The sequence below is a fragment of the Poecilia latipinna genome, unplaced genomic scaffold (genome assembly GCF_001443285.1).
Source record: "Poecilia latipinna isolate Pla-1442-1.1 unplaced genomic scaffold, P_latipinna-1.0 Scaffold1440, whole genome shotgun sequence".
NCBI lineage: Eukaryota > Metazoa > Chordata > Actinopteri > Cyprinodontiformes > Poeciliidae > Poecilia > Poecilia latipinna.
In genome coordinates, this window is record NW_015114056.1 from 72,966 (window position 1) to 93,504 (window position 20,539).

General features: G+C 42.3%; 2 long non-coding RNA genes across 5 annotated transcripts; one reads left to right on the plus strand and one right to left on the minus strand.

Moving 5' to 3' along the window:
- Positions 1-2,483: 2,483 nt before the first annotated feature.
- On the plus strand, positions 2,484-20,157 carry LOC106962635 (uncharacterized). 2 transcript variants are annotated; one of them, XR_001428020.1, is made up of 2 exons: positions 2,484-2,703; positions 18,137-20,157. It is a non-coding gene; the product is annotated as an uncharacterized LOC106962635 (long non-coding RNA). The 2 variants fall into 2 exon arrangements; XR_001428019.1 differs by lacking the exon at positions 2,484-2,703 and adding an exon at positions 2,728-2,839.
- LOC106962634 (uncharacterized) lies at positions 10,157-18,141 on the minus strand. Of its 3 annotated transcripts, none has more exons than XR_001428018.1 (4): positions 14,573-18,141; positions 11,571-11,752; positions 11,067-11,370; positions 10,157-10,879 (listed from the first exon to the last, which is right to left on the minus strand). It is a non-coding gene; the product is annotated as an uncharacterized LOC106962634 (long non-coding RNA). The 3 variants fall into 3 exon arrangements; XR_001428017.1 differs by having other exon boundaries at positions 10,971-11,370; XR_001428016.1 differs by lacking the exons at positions 10,157-10,879; positions 11,067-11,370 and having other exon boundaries at positions 11,476-11,752.
- Positions 20,158-20,539: the final 382 nt, after the last annotated feature.

Consider the following 20,539-nt stretch of genomic DNA (forward strand, 5'->3'; position numbering starts at 1 on the left):
TCCGGCTTTCTGCTGCCCGGCCGGCCAGCATCCGTTTGGATTTGGGTAAAACTGGGAATCCGTCTCTACGTCATCCAGATGTTGTCCAGATATTTGAGAGGTCACTCAGTGACAGAGTTGAGCAGTAACAAGTTACATTTACTCAATTACGTTTACTTGAGTAACTTTTTTTTAAAAGTACTTTTAGAAGTATTTTTACTGCACTTTTTTTACTTGAGTAATTTATTATGACATATTGCTAAATTTCTGGATTCTCCTGATGAAAACCAAACATGTTTTAACCAAATATTCACCAGACACACACACACTGGCAGTTTTTGTTAAAATTTCACAAGTTCTTTTATTGATTTGGAAAAATTCTCTTTTGCCTCATTTTATAAATTTTTTTTTGCTACTTATATAAATTATTGTCATTTTGGTCCTAATAATGCCCAAAAATTTCCATTTGACTTTATATTTTGATTCGTCTGATGACATACTTTTTAAATATTAAATGATTGATAATTTCATCAGTTACTTATTTTTTTTACTCTTACTTAATTTCTCACATGACTACTCTTTACTTTTCCTTGAGTAAAAATATGTTGAACAATGCTTCTCTCACTTTCGTGTAGTTCTTGGGTCCTCCGCCCGTCTCTGCTCAGTGACACCAGACCCGGTTAGCTTCAGCTGCTCCTGACCTTCCTACTCCTCTTCCTCGTTTTGCTCTCCTTCCTCTGGAGGAGGAAGAGGCGGAGGAAGAGGGGAGCTGTCAGGAAGGAGTAAACGTGTGCAGCTTAGGGAGGCGTGGATATGATGAGGCTTCAGTGTTGTCGAGATGGATTAGCTGAATGACTTTGAGGGGTTTGTTCTCTTGTCTTTGAGCGCACAGCCAGACTCGCCCTCCCCTCCTCTTCCTCCCCTCCAGATCTTCACGTCTCCCTCTCACTTTCTGTCCCCATCTTTGTTTGTTTGGATAGATTTTTATTTTTTTCCCCCCCCTCGGTTTCTGCCTCGGAGCGTCACGCAGGAACGTTAAAATGAACCAAATTGCTGCTGCAACAGAAGACGGCTGATTCTGTTCTCATCTGCCAGATTGTCGGTTTCATCGACAGTACAGTTATTTTTTTGCGTTTCTGACAAAAAAAAAAAATAAAAATCTGTTTTTGACATTTTCCTCCAAAGCAGCTAAATGTAATTGAAACTGTTGGACGTGGACTGAATTAATCCATTTTTAGAGTTTTGAATGTTATTATCTGTGGACATTGTCTCCTTTGTTCCATATTAAAATCTGTGTTGTAGAGCCTGGCCGTTATTAATGGATATGAAGCATAATAAAATGAATGAACATGTTATATACATGTGGCATTGGATCAGCAATAAGCCACTGATGAATCTCTTAAAAGCATAAAACTATTTTTTAGATCCAGCATGTGGATTTGGATAAATAAAATAAAATAGAATATAAATATATATTGCCATTATCAAGAATTTTGCTAGGGTCATAAAAGTATGATATAATAAAAGTAAAACATAGACAATTGTACTGTTGAAGCAAATTTACAAAAAAAACAAAAAACAAATACATAGTTATTAGAGATAACATCCCAGTTATTATTTATCAGGTTAAGACTTTAATGTATTAAGCGAAGTTCTAAGCTAATTAAGATTAGCTTTAGTGTAAATTACAACCAATTGGTCTGTGTTCACACAACCTGTTGACGATGCAAAGCAGACATAAATATAGACCATGATTTTATTAAAGTAAAGTTTTGTTACATCATTTCCTGAATTAAAAATCAATAACCCTTTGGAAAATAGAGTTTTAATCAACCAGTCAGCTCAGTGATTGATTTAGGTTAGCTTCTGACCATCAATATGGTAACTTACCACGAGCTAACCTATGTTAAAGGCAGCTAGATTTGGACTAGCCTATTTGGGCCCCATATGAGTTTTGCTCATGGAAGGGTGGTGATCAGGCCCAGGAGAGGGTAAGCTACCGAAACCACCCCAACATAACACCGACTCATCCAGAACCCACATAAGGAGGCCTTGCTCCTCGACACGGAAGTCACAGGTTCGATTCCCGGCCTGATCTTCCTCCATCTCTTATGGCCCAATTTCCCTTTCTAACCACCCTCAACACAGGCGGCTTGAGCCAGTAAAAAAATTCAAAAATCTAAAACAGGTGGGGCCAGAGGTCATGATCCAACAGAAGTTAAAAGAGGCCGGACAAAAATGGCCACCATGGGATGAAACATCTTGATGATCATTAAGAATGTTGTGGAATAGTCAGAGGACTCAAAATGGAAGTATATATACATATACACACACACGTGTGTGTGTGTGTGTGCGTGTGTGTGTGCGTGCTCCTGTTGGCCCTGGCTGTCTGGCTGTGTGTGATTGATGTGTTGAGGCGGCGTTAACACTTCTCATGCTGCTCCTACATGGAAGGAGGAGGCGGAGGCGTAATGTACGTGAACGATTGATCACCTTGCCTCCGCCGCCTGATGACTTCTCCAAAGACGCTTCCCTGGGAATCGATAACCACCGCTCTCCGTTTCCCTCCGTCTCTCTCTCTCTCTCTCTCTCTCTGAACGTCACCAGGACAGACACAGAGAGCTCATTTATGAAGGAAAGGCACATTTGCATATGGAAAAATAATTAAAACAAACAAAGTGAAGCCGGGCCCCCCCGGAGAGGCGAGGAGAGGTGGGGGAGGAGGTGAGTAATGTGGGGATAGAAAGAGGTTTAATTGCTCCACACTGAGGTTGTGCCATTTATCTTCAGCTGTCGTTCCATTCGTCAGCGCGCCGCAGATGAGAGTTTATGTAGGTGTTCTCAGGATATCTGTTTCAAGGTAAGCACAGCGTCAGACTTTTAGAGGGCAGTCGGCGCAGAGCGATGACTCAGAGTTAACCTCATCCTTCCCTTTGGCTCCCTTTGTGACTCCAGTTTAGCAGCCTATAAAGAGCCGTTGCATAAAAGGGTTTTCAGAGAGATGTTCTGCTCTGTAGCCGCCCGTCTCTTTCAGCGCCAGTCATTATGCTAGGAGCTTCCGCTGCTTAGTTCCTCCTTTTATAAGGCGTGCGCGTGAGAACAAAGTGTGTGATTTGTTCATACTCGCGCTATGTGGGCGCCCATCTTTGTCTCATTTGAGCGTGCGCGGCGGTTCTGAGCGGGCTCCCCTCGCCGGCTCTGCGGGGTGCGAGTCGTCCGTGCGCCGAGGCCTGTCCGCTACGTTAGCACCGCAGCAGCTAAAACTCCATTTTCAGCGCGTCGTTTGAAGCCAGAGGATGAAAGAGTCGCTCTCCTCTCCCCTCGCTCTTCTTCTGCTCTGATGGACAACTCCATGGCCAGCCACTTGTTAATTAAAAGAACAGTTCTTTGTTTCTTTCCAGATGAAAGGCTGTTGACCTGATGGTGCTTAGGGTAGATGAGGACAATGAGGGTGTCACTAAAGTTATTTGGAGTTTTTAAAGGAGAGTGTGTCTACTTTAGACAGATGTTTTAGCCAAGAAGGTATTGTAGACAGAGTACACATCTTCAGACAGGGTTGAGCATTTTAATAATTTGGTAAAAAATCTTTCTTTAATGATTTCTTTTTATTCTAAGAGCTTTGGTAAAAGGCAGCTGGACTTTTCTTGAGAAGAGACCCCTAGAGTCTCTTTGTACCAATGCCTCTGCCCCCAAATTTGGGTCCTCCACAGGTGAAGGGGATTATTAAAGATGGTTCCCGTCTTTTGCCAAGGGCCTCTTCAGTTCTGACCAAGTGCTGGATGCAGGAGGTCTAAAGTCGGAGTCAGAACAATCACCAAACTGCCTTTTCCTCCAGCATCTAATCGTTGTATCTTGACTCGGCTTTACTTTGTCAAAAGGTTTGCCTTCAGTAATGGGGACATGGATCCAGACCCTTTTTCAGAACCTGCTTTGCTGATACTCCAAGCATGCAAAGTTGGGCTGAAAACGGTAAGTCAGAAGCTGTTGGTCTCTGATTGGCTAGGGGGGAGAGTCACTGGTCACGTGATTTCCTGACAGCAACTTCTCCATTTCCTAAACATTCAACAGCAACTGAGCATGTTTGGAGTTTTTAATGACATTGATATCCTCCAGGGCTGTCATGATTGTCAAAATCAAACAGGTCTCACAATTTCTATAAATAATTGCTTTCATCTGAAGCATGAACCATGATCTTAATAGGTTTTTACCTTTACCTGTTATCTTGTGGTTACCCTTTAAACCACAGGATAACATTATGTAAATAGTACTTTCTACATCACTACATTATAGGAGAGAGAAAAGCACTGCGGTAAGTTATAACACTGGACATTATAAACGGAGATGTTAGAAGTTCTTAATTGTTGCTAGCATAAGGATTTTCTCGTCCAGGTGGATGGCTAGCATTAGCATGCTGGTTCTGTAAACTCCACCGTCAGCAGAGATCCTAAACAGCACAAGATGTGTGTTTACTGAAAACATTTTGTCGCTGTTTCGTATCTGTACAACTCCTTTACCGTTTTTTCTTTGTAACTCCATAAATGCATTTGCCCCAGAAATACCTCCACAGCCTTTCCGCAGCGCTACCTCTAATGTTGCTAGTGATTTTTCAGCACTGCCTCTCTTGGCCTTTGCCAATAATATCAAACTCAAAGAGACAAATTATTAGAGTTACTAAAGTATGACAGCTTGCCATGTTGCTCCGGGTAGGAAAGATCAGCTCTTAGTTTGCCTTTTATGCTAAAGAACGAGTATTTCTTAAGCGTTTTCAAAACCGTTTTCCGTTCTAATTGAGCGAGAGCAGCCGAAACTGGAGGGAGAAATATACAACAAAAACACGCCTCAGGTATCATCCTTTAAAACAGTCTGAGGAACAACTAAGGGGGGCGGGGGGAATGCATGGCATTTTGTTACGCATCAGGTATAAATATATGCCGTCAAATTAAATGAAGCTGCTCTTCTGCATCTATGCTATAGATGCAGCCCTTAGTTTTTCAACTCGACAACAAAATAGCTGATTTAACCGGCGCTGGCGTTAAAGCTGCTCACCGAGAGTGAGCTTGCATGTTTTGCTCCCCTCCTCTTTCCAGATATTTGTAGTCTGCATTAGCATTCAGCCCAAGCAGCCTAGTTCACCCTCTGTAAGGAACTCAACATCATCCCAAGCTGGCTGTAGCTGCGGGCGAAAACAACAAGGCTTTAAAAACAGGCTGTCGAAGAAGAAACGCTCCCAGTCTATCAGAGCTCATTCTAATCGTGCGCTTCCTGTTTTTTTATTTATTTATTTATTTATTTTTGTTGCTCAGTGCGAGTGTGTGCGTAGAAGTCCCTGACGAGCTCTGCTGGGTGCTGCGAGTGTCTTCCCTTTTAAAGGATATCAGGCACCCGGGGATCCTCAGAAGCCGGCGTTGCCAGTTAATGCACCTCTGAGGAGAGCGGCTGCACTTAAGACAATCGCAGCGCGAGCGGGTGTGCTGGCGCGCACGTTGGCGTGCAGAAGACGAGGAAGAAAGAGTGGATGGGAAGGAGAGAGAGGCAGGGAGGGTGTTGGGACGTATAGGTAGAAGGAGGATGGTAAGTCTTAGCTTTATTCCCATCTGAAGCCAAAGCCTTTTTCTGTAGCTCTTACAGATCGAAAAGCTTCATTGTGAAGATTGTTTTGAATCATTCCAGCACACAAACCTGCTGTGGATATCACTTGTGAGTTAGAAATATTTGTAGTTTACATTTTAATCTTTAAATGTGTTGCTTTTGCCAAAAACTGGATAAAAATACAAATGATCACCTTCAGATGAAAGGACACTTGATATGATAGGTAAAGCAGTGGGCCACTAAGACTTAGGCCTACCCTTAGCCAGAAACTGATAGAAAACAAGTCGACTGAATTAACATGGACCAACTGGACTTCTACTGTTAGACTTCTTCACTTGGATTTCTACTTGGACAAGCTTTATGGTCACCTGAGACAAATACTGAACTCCTTGGTCGTAATACAGAGTGGTATGGTCTGAAACAGAAATCCAGACTGGATGGCTAAAGCAGGTCAACGTTGGGTTTCTGGAATTCCCTGACCTCAACCTTGTTGAACTTTTGTGAGCTACTCTTCAAAGGAATCTCCATGCTAGCAACCCAAACAAGTCCAATGAACTTTACCAACTCTAATTACGACTACGTTCAAAGACTCAAACAGAAATCGAACCACACGCTTACTGCAAACTTACTGCAGTTTGTGTCCTTGATCTGGATTGAAGACGTGGCCATCTTAAAGCTGCTGGAAAACCTCAATGTTTTATCAAAATCCTGTTTGTTTTTAGAACCACAATAGGTGGATTACTAGATACTAGGACGCAAGATCTTCTAATACTCCCAAAGAGGCATTAATTATAAATCTGAACAACAAATACATCTGATTCCTCGAAGCCTCAAACTATTGGAATGAATGTCCGTTCTTGCTGATCGAGATTCCGAGATGTTGCGCAAATCCATCACCATGTGCTTATAACCATGATGCATTTCATTTCGTGTTGTGTGCGATCTCTAAAATGCCATGCTTGGAGCTAACAACACATTTGAATCCATTAGAGATGTTCTCCTATAGCAGGTTTCTGAACCTGACCAATCAGTTTAAACACCTAAATCATATGGGAAGCTTAGGTTTTACTTGAAACCGATTACTGAAAGATCTGAAATGTGGTTAAAAATCAAAATGTGGATGAAAATGGATGAAAAATGAAGGTGTACCTCCAGGATTCTTCTAAAAATAAGAACAGTTGTTGTTTTACAGCAGTTCTAATCATGTCTGATAATGATTAGAACTGTAAAAAAGATCAAAATCATCTGAAGTCAGATGATTTTATACCAGGTTTAAAGGGATGTATTTTTTTATGAAGGTGACTGCTGTGATGTTAAAAAATAAACCTCAGATTAAATATTTATTTATTGTATAGAAAACAATCAACATTTCAACATATTTTTACTTAACTAAGAGTTTAAAAAGTATTTGGTAAAAAGTGCTGAGTACCTGATCAAATTATCAGTCTGTTAATATTTTAAAATTACATCAACGTACAGATCGAAATATAAAATTAAGTTGAAATTTTGGTATTTTAGGGACCAAAATGACAACAATTAATATAAGTAACAACAAATAAAATCAGTTTCTTTCAATAAAAAAACTTCTCACATTTTAACAAAAACTGCAGGTGTGTCTGTTTGCTGAATTTTTGGTTTAAAATATGTTTGTTTTTCATTCAGTGCGTAGAAAATTCAGAAATTTAACTCAAGTAAAATAAAAAGTACTTTTTTTTTTCCAAAAGAAGTTACTCAAGTAAATGTTATTGAGTAAATGTAACTACTACCCAATTCAGCCCCGCTCCACAGCAGATCTTTGACACCAGTCCTTTCCACTGATTTCGGGGTTTTTTTTGTCATTATTTGGTAAAAAATTAATACATTATAAAGTTCTAGCAGCTTTTGCAGGGAGTGGCAGCCTGGCCCGTCGCTGCTGTAAGCAAGCTGCAGGTTTGACTCTGACCTCTGCGTGCACTGAGCTAACAGCCGACATGTGCTGCTGCTGCTGCTGCTGCTGGATGTGAGACTCAGCAGGGGAGGAAGAATTCCTCCTCGTCCTCTCCCCTCCGTTACCCCCGGCCCCCCGCTCCAGTCCTGCTCTCCGCTGGAGTCGGCGGTCCATCTCGTGCTGCAGATTGCCTGTGACAGCCACACTATTTCAAGTCGGCGGGTTGAGCTAAATTGGAGTGAGCAATACCACCTGTGCCTGCTGGAGGGCCGCTCTGGTTGGAGTTGTTGCTCGGGTGAGAGAAACCTTGAAGAGAGAGAGAGAGATGGGGGGGGGGCGCAGAAAGCTGCTACCTGCATCAAAGCCTTGGTTTCACATGCAATCTGGCCAGCTGGCTCCCCCTGTGAGGAGGGGGATCTCTCTCTCTCTCTCTGCTTCTCTCTGTTTCTGCAGGTGCACATCTTCTTCTCCTTATCCCCAGTTTTAACTTTTCCTTCTCTCTCTTCGTTTGCTCCTTGTGGGTTTTCTGTCCGAGTCAGATGGAAGCTGACAGAACTGCAAGCGAAAGCTTAGTTAGGATCAGATCTCTGAAAGCTGCCACACACCCCACGTTGAGTCCGGGTCTGCTCAGTTTACACCTGAACTCATCCCCTCACCCCCAAAAAACAGCCTTAAACTTTATCTGCTACAACACAGCTCAGGCTCACAGAAAAGTACGTACTCTCTTACAGAAGTCATCTGTTTTATTCATTGGCGATTGTTAGCTTCGGTTAATTAGCATCGCCTCCTTGTTCACCAAATGTTTCATGGCACCAACATTTATAGATATGTTTGAAATAAGAAGTTTTCCTAAACGTACCAAACAGATTAAAATACAGGTCATTGCAGTGACAAGTTGACATGATGAGTAAGGCAGAGATTAAATATCCTGAGAGAGTTTTTATTTTCATAATGCTGAATATTCTTTTGGTATATTTGTTTTGCTGTGTTCATTTGTCAGCCTTCCGAAGCTGAACCGAATCTTTGTTGTGTGGTAAAATGGGGCAGATTAGGTAAATAATCAAATAGAAAATAAAACCTATGCAAAGTTGACGGGTTTTTTTAAATAATGTTAGGCAGTTTGTTGAACTCTTTGAAATTAGCATTAGCTTTAGCATTAGGTATAAAACTGCAGATTCCACAGTGAAAATCAACTCTAATCTAAGCCCTATGACTCAGGATGCGCTAAATGCGCTAACTTTAATCCAATCTGAATCGCTTCATTTACTTTTTTCACTTTTTATTTTTAGAAGGAAAACTTGCAGGCAAACATGTTTTGGTCCTGATATTCTAAAATCTAATGTTGACCGTTCATCCTGACGCATCAGAAGTGAGCAGTCTGAATGTTACCAACACGTTTCTTTGCTCCTTCAAGTCGTCCAGACAGGCTGATGGGAGCAAACAGGGAGGAGGGGAGGGCTGCTGTCTCCTCCCCCGTCCTCCCCCTCCACCCTCCCACCCCCAGGCAGGATACAGTAGGCGTCATTTAGTGGGGGGTGGGGGGAGCGAACAGTGTGGGGTTATCCACGAGGTCGCCACGCTCGCCGCACGGCCGAGCTCATTTCCACCGACAGAGAGAGAGGCAGCCGCTGAAACGCCTCATTCACTTTCTGATCACACACACACACACACACACACACCCCTCTCTCTCTTCTTCACACACACATGCTGCAGCCTGTATTCATTGTGCTGCTATTTTCCTCATCCTTCACTTTCCCCTCTGTGCTGAAACATTTCCTTCCCGGCTCTGATGGTTCACTTTGCGCCGTTGACGCTCTCCACTCCTCCTCACACCTTTTGTTTTTCTAACTATCACTGCATCGGCACGCTCCGATTAAACCAGATTGACTTGCGCAGACAAAACTCCCGCCCCCCACCCCCGCTCACTCCGAGTGTCTAAGTGTTTCACAGTCTTGCTAATCCCTCTTTCTAGCTAATCTGATAAGCACAGCTAATGATATTTCTCTGAATGCCTTCAGATGACGGCAGTCATAAAGCAGCAGCTCGTTCTGAAAAGCTAGCAGTGTTTCCCCAGCGGCCTTCCAGCATCCAACCAGTCCACTTCTGTCGACTTGAGTCTCTGCCAAGTCTGGCTGTGAAGACGCCTCGGCGGAAAAACGGTCAGATGCCCGAGGAAGGCAACGAGCCGCCAATGACGCCGCTTCCTGTGCGGCGGCGGCTGCTGCTAGCTTACATGCTTAGGTTTGCGTTCAAGGAAATATGGCGTCAATAAATTCTGCTCTACTGTCAACGGTTCTGTTAAAGTTGCTGCAGTCAATGTTCACCGTCGAATGTTTCGGCTTTGTGGAATTATACCTCATAAATCTGGTCTTATTACATTCATGTTGGAGTTATTGGTTCAGAGCAAAGAGTTGTGGAACTTCAACAACCAACAACTGTCCAATGAAAACCAAAAACACAAACTGAAGCTGTCTGTCTGATTGGATGAAAGCATCTGGATTTTCTGGATTTAAAAACTGATTATTTTTTTAATGAGTCAAATTTATTTACATAGAACATTTAGGAACAACTGTCCAACACAAAAACAATGGGAAGATCATTGCTGTTGGTTTCCCGTCCTGACATTGTGCTGCCACTTCTGGATGTCTGGTTCAACTGATGCTCTTTCAAATTTCTGTATTTAATCTGTATTTCTTTGCTCGGTTGTTTCCAAGGCAACAAATTGCTGCCTGTGGATCGATAGCGCCACATGCCGCGGCTCTCTTCTCGTCCCGGCCAGGCAGGAAGGAGGCGGCGGTGGGCCGGCGGGGTCGATGACCGGGTCCCGCTCCGCTGACGGTGGTTCGTTAAAGAGCGTGGTGTTAACGGTGTCAGGACCGATCCTCCGGGCCGGCCTTGCTCTCCTAACGAGCAGCCCGATCGATGGCTGTCTGGCAGATCAGGAGGAAGCTTCATCTTAACTGGCGGTCACTTCCTGCTCTGCTCTGGGTTACATCTGCTTCCACACACTGATCACTGTCCAGTTGGAAAAGAAAGTACACCTTGCTGTATTTTAACAGTTCAACAAGAGGGGAAAACAATCGCATCGAGTGTATGAAAACTGGCAGCACGCTACAGTTTATTGTTATTTAATAGATAACAATAAAAAGGGAGAAAAAGTAGGTACACCCCATGGACGCCCCACCCTTAATTCATCACAGGGAGGATTTTTGTTCTCTCTTCTTCATCATGTTGCTTCATTCATGTTGATCTCTTTTCTCCATGGAGACGCTTCCTCTTGCTCTTGCTCTTCCTCTTTGTGTACACCCAGAGGTCATTGCTGATGTCTTTCCTATCTGGTGTTGTGCTCACAGGAACTTGTTTCAGCAGCAAACAACTATTTCCCTGTGACATCCAATGAAAACAGAAAGAGTGTACTGAGGTTTTTTTCCACACACCTTTTTCCATCGTTTTTTTTTTTATTTAATTTTTTTACTTTTTGTTGATAGAAACTTGACTGTGCCACTGTGTGAAACGTGCGTTGTTGTTTTTTTGTTTTTTTTTTTACTTTTTGCTGCTGTGACAAATTCACCCCAATCTGTGCCGGCGAACTGCTGCTTTTCTTCCCTCGTTCCTCTTTCAGTGGGGGCGGTGGCGGGGTGCAGATATTTTTAAATCCGCGGCTCTGTGGGGTTTCTCTCTCTGTGTTCCTGCCGCCGCCGCGCTGCTCCTGTCAACTCGCTGGCATTCGTATTTGCAAACACACCTAAAAACATATTTACAGGAAGTGCCTGACAGTAAGGGAGAAGCTGGATCGCGGCTCTGCTGTCTTAAGGAGCCCGATGTTTGGCTGTTGGTTCGCTGTCTGTCCATCTGTCCTCAAAGAGACGCTTGTCCTAACCTCAAGGGTCATTGAGGACACAGAGGAGAAGAAGAAGAAGAATAGACCCAAGTGAGGCGCTTCAGGGTGCGCTCGTTTTCAACACAAACAGACACAGAGCTCGGCTTCTGCTGACTTGTTTTTTATTGCACACTTGCGAAAAACACAATACAGATTTTTCACGGCGAAGACAACGTAAAGAGACGTCATGCTCACCGTCTTGAGAAAATCAACATTTCGCAGATGATCCGTGCTTTAAAGCAGCCGAATTTGCTCCAGATTTAGAGATTTGTGCTCGGCGCTGGAGTGTGACTGCAGCTAATGCGTCGAATTAAACCCAGGAGTTCGCTTCCGAGGTCGTCCCTTTTGTTCGCTCCGCACGCAGGCCCCTGTCAGATCTGCAGAGACAGAGCAAAAAAAAAAAAAAACAAAAAAAGCAAAGAGAGAATACTATTTACCAGTGCGACAGATTCCAAAAAGCCACTAAAACATGATTCCTATCTCGTCATTGTTGAGCGACGGAAACCTTGAACGGCGTTTTGTGTCGGATTAAACGCGAGGAACGGCGTGCGCGATGAGTTTCCGGTTACGTAAAGCGATAAGACGCACCTCGGATCTGCCGGAGCGAGATGCTTCCAGTGGAAGAGACGTGACAATGTGACATCACGCCGATGGGGGGAAATAAGCGGGACCAGAGATACGTTTAAGAAGAGCAAAAATCTACAGCTTCCATCCCTGAGCTCGGCTGACAAAACTGTCTTTAGGTGGCGCGGATTATGGATTAATCTATAATAACTGGGGAAGGAGCAGAGAAAAGGAAGTGAAGGAGCCCCTCCGAGTCCACCGCCTCATCAGCTAATGTTCCCACTAATATTCCCAAATTATATCATTTAGACCTGTATCAGTGCTGCAGAATTAATCATCATTTCCCTGACACTACCCACCCCTCCAACTCAACCCCCCGGTTCATTAGATCTACTGTTTCTGCCGCTCTCATTTCTACAAAGTTGGAGTTCTCTTGGTTCAGCCAGTCTACTTCTTCTAATAATCTGTTTATCCACCTTATTCTCATTCCTTTTCTTCTGAGCTGGCTTCATAACAGCTACTGAAAGTCTTCCTGAAGCGTGAGGCTACAGACTGACGTCCTCTTCCTCATCGTCATGATTACGTACCGTTTCGCGTCGCCTTATTACCATCCAGTTTGTGTTTCTAACCCGACAAAATGATGAACACGAAGGAGTCTACCTGCTTAACGTGGATGTGTTGATCTGAAAGGAAAACGAGAAAGCCAAAGTTTACGACCTGGTGACAGAATGTGCAATTTTGAGACAGTTGTGCCAACAAAAAAGACAGCTTAAGAATATCACATTTTCATTGGGAGAGACCACAATCAGTGGCTTGTTAAATGAGAATTCCTTCTCTAAAACCTTTGAATATGTTCAAATATGAAGTTAGATTTTTTTTAAAAACAGATCAAATAAGTATCAGAAATTTAAAAAAAAAACCACAATATCACCACAGAACAACTTTATACCTTCGTCTAATTAAAATCTAGAGATGCCTCATTTTCAGTCTTTTGTGAGATTCCAACTGTAATTCACTAACCTCAGAAATTTTCATATGGTACGTATGGTACGTAGTGCACCTGTATCTACAGAGTGCAACTAGCCATACAGACTAAAACTAACTCGACACCCTAGATTGCTTAAAATCAACCATTTTTCACTGCAACCAAATTAAGTCTAGCATGTGGAAAAATTGGCATTCTAACGCTAACATATCAAGAACTTCAGACATTTATAAGTGGCTAACCAATGTTTTAACACTGGATTTGTAAGAAAAAAAGAAAAAAAACACCAATATGCTTTTTTGGCATAATAAAGGTTATTCAAACATCTAGTAATTGGAGAAGTAGCTTTTTTAAAATTGGTGCTATTATCAAAGGAGTGATAAAATCAGGCTTGTATTGCACATACTCGATTTGTATGTTAGGAAATTAGCATTCTCATGCTATTATTACCATATTCAAGCTAACGTCTAAAGAATCCATAAGTTATTGTGATTTTACAATAAAAGTTCAAAGAAAAAACCTCTGGTCATACAGAACACAGCATGACGGTTCATTGTCGACCTTGCCTGTTTGGGAAGTCATTATGCTAACACTCGTATTGACATGCTAGAGCTAACATCTACTGATAGTTACAGGAGGAAGTTGAATTACTGTGATTGCCAGTTTCTCAGATTGTCTGAGAGCATTGAAGAGAGCTCAATCTGACTTATCTATAACTCTAAAAACACTGTATGATATGAGATATTTCAGTTATTTATGGGTGATATTTCCCTTTTTTTTTTCATCTGAGCAGCGTTCACTCCATGCTGCTATGAGTGAGTACAAAACAATGAAAAAAGTTAATTAGATTTGATGGAGGTTACATGTTTTCAACAAAAAACAATCCAAATTTGAGATCTGATGTATTATAACCCATTTGGCTGCAGACTGAACCGCCGTGTTCGTTACTCAGGTGATGTCATTTGCCTGGCAGTGCTGCTGTGAAATGATCAGCCTCCGCTGTGAGCAGCCGACCGGCCGCAGGGTGCACATAGGTGAGACCAACTGAGGTGGCGACGCAGAACGTGACATAATGAAGCGCAGCTATGAAATTCCATCTGCGTGGCCCTACGGTTTACAGCCTGCCTCTTGGGTCTCTACCTGCTCAGATTTACTGGCTGTTCCTGCCTCCTGGATCCAGCCTCGGTTTGTTTACGATGAAGGTTGGCAGTAAAGCTGGATGACTGGCCTGCGTGGGCCACTTTGTATCTTTGAGCAGATCAAGAAAAGGGCTCAACTGGAATAGATGATGCTGGCCTCTCAGTGTGTTTTAATATCCTGCTCCTGACAGTGCCCCCCTCGCCCCTCCCGGGTCCTACCCTGTCTGTGAGCTCTGGATGGAGGTGGAGTGGTATCGGTGAGGAGGTGCACCCCTGCCCCCCACCCGTTCTCGCTCTGCCGCTTCAACAATAGCATTTGCATATTTTTATACTCCGTCTTTCCTCTTGCCTCTCTCTCAAAGAAAAACAGCCCGAAGCGTGAATACTCCAGCAGAAGCAGCAGGCGTGCGTAGGGAAAAACGGAAGCTGGGGAGACGGCGTGTCCGCTTTGCTTGGGGAAGGACACAAACGCACACACATTCAGGCTAATATACACACTGGGCCCTTACCCCCACAGGTTCTGCACCGAGGACAAGGAGGAACCAAAGTTTGATGCTTGTGAGGGTCTCCTGAAAGAGGAACAAAGGGAAGGGTCCAAATTACAATCAGGCCATTGACATTGTTGCCACATTTTCCATGTGCCAGGTCTAGACCGCTTTGCTAATATTCACTACCATTTGCAATGCATTTCATGCTTCATCTGAAAACAACCGAATTCACAATAAAATGTAGCGCTGCATTAGCAGTAGTCCTTTTTGTGTAGAGTTTTTACAGTTGGACTTAAAAAATCTTACCGCATAATTCACCAAAATCATTTTGCTTTTGAGTTTAGTTAATCAGTTTTTCCATCTATTCATATTGTTTTTGTTCTTGGTATGTTGCTACGAAAGAAAATTTAAAAACAGCCACTTGATATTCAATAACATAACTTCATAAAGCCCCAACAGTCTATCAGCTAACCGTCACAAACCAATTTACTGACAATGACAACTTTTTTAGCTCCTGCACAAATGTTTCCAATTAAGAAATACTGTTATGCTTCAATTTTGACCTACAGGCAGGACCTTGGTTTTAGCATTTTAATTCAAGCTAATTTCATACGCCACAGATGCTAATCTTACAATCATATGATCAGCATACAAATTATCTAACCATAGCATTACCATTCTAATGTTACAACTGTAAGATTTCTTATGCTAACTTAGCATGGTGTTAGCATGCTAATTATTCAACCATAGAATTTGCTTGCTAATTTTTCAGTCATAGTTGTAGCATGCTAGTTTACCCAGATGTTGGCATGCTAATTATCCAAACAGTTATAGCATGGCAATTTTTCAACAATGCAATTAGCGTCCTAATCTTTCAACCGTAGCATCTGATGCTTTTTGTAAATATTTAGGACTTGGCTTCCATTTTGAGACATTTTTTCTGAACATTTGTGACTTAAAATATCTGGCATCCTAATCGGAGACATGGCTGATAAAGAAAGTGTCTGGAGATTTTTAAGAAAACCTGCTGCCTTTTGGGTCGATTGTCACGTCAATCAACACATAGAACGTGTAACACAAAGCGTAGTTAATTGTATTCAACTAGAAAACACACATTTAATCCCCAGTTTGTCTCAGGTGTGGCACAAGCTCCTGTTGCCGCATTTTCGATGAAAACCTCAGAGACGAGTGAGAACCAGCGAATAAAAGGAGCAGCATTACGTAACTGCATCATTCAGAGATGCTGACAATGCACCCAGACATGTTAGTCATTGCAAGGAAAGGGGGGCTGGGATAGTGGGGGGGGGAATTGTTTGTGGACTAATCCAGAAAGGCTTCAGACAAACAGCCGTGCAAAGTGTGGAGGAAGGCATTTCAAAGCAGCCATAACCGCAGAGAATGTTCCGCTAAGCTCACACCTCCGCCATGAAGGTTACACTCTGAGGATAACTAGATGCACAGCAGAGCTGCATGTAATTTCATTTTACATGACACCCCACATTATATAAAGTTCAGGCAGACAAAGGAGGCGTCCCTGCGGAGGACCTTGACTCGGCTCTTCGGGCTTCAGTTTGAGGCGTTGCGAAAGCAGCATGTGTCACCAGATGTAGTGATGAAGAGTTGCTTTTTTGTCCCAAACCGACGGCGCCGAACGCACTACAGCCGACACCACCTTTCCACACAGTGCGAATGATGTGAGGAGGATCTATGTCGGGATGGCAAACCTGGGTCCAGAGGGATTCTCAGACATCTTCAGAGCACATGTTTGCTGAAAGTGCAGAGGGATATTTGACTTGACAGAGCATGCTGAGGCAATTCTCCAACAACAAAGTTCTATTGTGCTCAACTCTGAGCTCCATTGTTTAATTCCCTTCTAACTGACGCTCGACTGTAGAAACTAAAGATCCCTTTTATATAAAAAACAGGCTAAAAGATCCAGAAAAACTCTAGAATCACCAACCAGCTCAGCACTGCAGGGCCACAATTAGCGGTCCGAGCTAACAGCGGTTAGTGAGTGACCTCCCATGGGTCGATGTTAGGCCCGCCTGCTGTCCCTAAAGTAGGACCAAATTCTTACGTTTCATTAAAATTAGAGAGGACATTCATTTGAAAGAAACTTTCAAACTTTGGGGAAATATTTTAGAAATTCGGGAATACATGAATTGCCTCTCCTAACAACCTTGAAGGTGAAAGATAAATATGATGCACCCTGAAAGAAGCCAGTTTTATTTCTGGAGATTAATTGCAGAAATACCTTCATTTTGACACATGAAGGTGTCAAAATGTGATTTGTTTCAAACACAGAGAGTGAAATCTGAAGCTGCATTTGATAAATTTAGTCAATAATTGATTTTGTTTGCCAGATTGATTTTGCGGTCAGGCGAGGCAGGCGAGTAATCCTGGTAGGTAAAAATAAAGCCATGCGAAATAAAATAGACTCTAACAACGATGAAGGAAAATCACTTTGCCACTTGGATTTTCTATAAATTGTTTTTTCTTATCGGTAATGTCAACATTTTATGGTCAAAATCTAAGAATTTACCCATCGCCTGTTGAAATACATGAAAGAAGACCCAGGCGAGGCAGTGCAGTACCGTGCCTCACTGATAGGAGGCAGTGCTGATACCCATAGACACAATGAGCAACAGGTACTCTTCTACGGAATGAGAAGATTGTCGAGGGAAAATACGGATGGAGCAGAATTGCTCAAATAGACAACAAATAGAAAACTCTTTTGTTTAGTTTTTTATGAATTAAATAAAAAAAACTATCAATTCTGTTCCTAAATGCAAAATGTTGCCTACATTTATTTTCATGTAAACGTAAATACGAGACTAAACAATTATGCAACAATGTCAGTAGTTTTTAAAAACTTACTTGTGACATAAATTTTCTATATTGTTGCCTAAAATCTAGAAATCTAACCTTGTTAACCTGAAATGATCACTTATTTCTAAGCAAAACTGCTAAATTAAAAGATTGTTTTTTGCTTAAGGTAAATATTTGTTATTTTTATGAACCCTAAGCAAATCGTACATGAACATAGACAATTTTATTTTGGCCAAACCCAACCGTGTTTCAGTTTTTGCTACGTCAAAATATGCTACTAATCATAAATATTATCACTATTTTCCTAAACTTGGAGTTTTCGTTATGGTATTTATGATTTCTTCCATAAATGTTGGTGAAATATGTTGTCAATATCTGTCTACGTCAACATTGTGATTATTTCTTGATGCCTTCATAGAAGGAATCTGCAGATTTCTGTCCCAGTTGATGCTGATTTAGCCTAACTGTTTAAAGTGGAACAGAAGTCTGATGTTTTCCAGCCTGTAGCCTTTAGACGTTTGCTAATTATTACTCATCCTGGGTGACCTTAAACCCAAACAGAGACATGTTGCATTGTGGGAAAGTGAAACTTGCCGCCTGAACACGGCTCTAGCTCCATGTCGATCTGTGGAAATGAGAGAAGGATGCTGCGCGTAATCAGCTGTTTACAGCCGCCGCAGCAGCCCCGGCCTAATAGCTCCAACATGGCCGACACGGGCTCAATTACATCACCTAAATGAATGCCCTCTGTTCCAGATCACCCAGCTGCATGTTTCCAGTTTACCCAGTCTGGGGTGTGAGAGGATGAGGAAGAGGAGGAGGAGGTGGAGGTGGGAGCAGCATCCAGAGGAAGACACATGTAAACCCATTTCCAAACAAACGGGCCAGTGTGCACGGCGCCGCCCGGCGTAATGCCTGAATGAATCAACGCGAGCGACCGCACAACAGGACATGGCGGCCATTTAACACTGGTGGGCCGATGGTGATTATACTGTACACATGCAGAAATGAAACCAGTTAACCAGTTGATGTTGAGGCTCACACATGTTTACACTCCAGAAAGTTCTCCATTTTTATTTAAAGGCCTTTGTGCAGTCAGAACTGACCTGCAGCCATATTGTGGGAGTAGATTTAGTGATGTGAGGGGGAGGGTTAGCCAAAATTAGATCCTAAATCATACAAATGTATAATTAATAATGATGAATTATGAATGTAAGAATGTGGATTTGATCTGTTAACTAATATATAAACAACAACTATGCATGAATATGCATTAAAACACAGTGGACAGCATCTTAGCACTGCCATAGAAGCTAACATCTACCATCTTCCTTATCTCCACTTTTTAGGTGTTCAGCCAATCAACACCAAGGAAAATAAACGGCACTCCGTGATTGGCTCCTCCGCAAACCAGCCAATAGAAAGTCAGCTAGCATTGAGCTCAAGTATTTCAGCCACATTTTCTTTAACCATATTTGATATGCTGTATGAAAAATATAAATGTGACAAATAATGCAAATTTTCTGTCAATAGTCTAAAGTCGAGTTCCAAAGAAAATCCACCAATAGCTTCCATTTGAATCACAGCTACACGCAGCTTTAAATGATGTTGTTCATGTCATGTAGCTCATGTTCATGTTTAATTTAATTTTTAATTTTACAAAATGAGTGTGTGTAAGACGGGAGCTGCAGCTGAAATTCACCTGCTCATCTAAAATGTTGCTTTTGCAATTTCACTTTTCTTCCTCACGCTTAAAATCCAGCTTTTACTTTGAAAAGCTGCAGCTCAGATTACAGCACTGGATGCTAAAGCTTCCAGCGCAGACAGGAACCATAAAGACCCGCAGATGACATTTCCTCCCGTCTCCCTCATGAATATCAAAGCCAGGCCAGAAAAACAAGGCAGGGCATTACAGCCCTATTATTGTATTTGCATTCCTCATAACAGGCGGCGTATTGGTTGCTGTATTTATTGCCTCATCAGCGCGGCGTAGCTGCTAGCAGCGGCTGATTTATTAGCCCAACGTCACATGGAGCAAGTTGGCGAATGGAGCGGAGGAAGGTTTTCCTGCTGGTGGACTTTCCTGGGGATTGGCTTCTCTCCTGGCCCGGAGCCAGGTCAAGACTTCTACCTGCACAGCTCTACGTCCGGCTCAATGTTTCCGTTTTTGTTTTGGAGAGTTTCTTGGAACTGCAGCCGAGGTTCTCCGCTCGTCTCTTTTTTCCAATCTTTCTGGGATTTGGGGTGATTTGCGCCGCGCTCCCCAAGGGAAATAAATACTTTGATTAATGTAATCCTGGGGAGGCTGATGTCCCTCCCCTCCCCCACCTGTTCCTCAGGGACTGCTCAGCAAAACAAAAACAAGAAGAAGAAAAAGAAATGAGCAGAGAGCGACAACTGGACGAGTGCAGACTGGATTTGTTTCGTTTATTAATTAGTGCGCCTTTAATGCTCAGCATCAGTCTTGATTAGCATGTAGCACTAATGTAGCGCAGGACAGTCTGCATAAACTCACGCTCGTGACTCCTGGAAGTGGGGACATTACGCTGGGTGACACTGCTGGGGATACATATGCAAAGCTGAAACAACTTTCCAGTGCTCAAATAATTCCTTGAGAACAAGAATTTGATGTGCAAGTTTAAATTTATTACATAGTTTCTATTGTTGAACCAGATGGCAAAAATAGTGGCAGCATGATCCTGTGGGATACGTGTAGCATGAAGGAGAAGAGAGGCAGGAGTTTGGTTCTCGAAAAATAACTGAAAGCAAAAGTTAAATTTATTGCACTTTTCATGCAAGGAAGACCAACCGTCAAACAAAGTGGCAGCATCATGCTGTGCTAGTCGGACCGGGTCATCTGGAATATGAATGATCAGCCCCATCACCAGAACCTAAACAACCTTATTTACCATATTTTTTTCCTGTTTTTTTTTTTTTCTTTTTCCTTTTCCTCCCAGCTAGTTTAGAACAAATTCAAACTTTCTATTTGGGTACATGAGTATATTTATGTCACTCACTTCTAATTATTTATTCAATTTTAAAAAAGGTCATTTTTATATAATAATAAGTCATAACTGGTGTCATTTTAAGGCACCTTTGTATCTCCTTCTGTTTCTTCAAAAATGTTTTCTATCATTTAAAAAGTCTTAATATTATGAT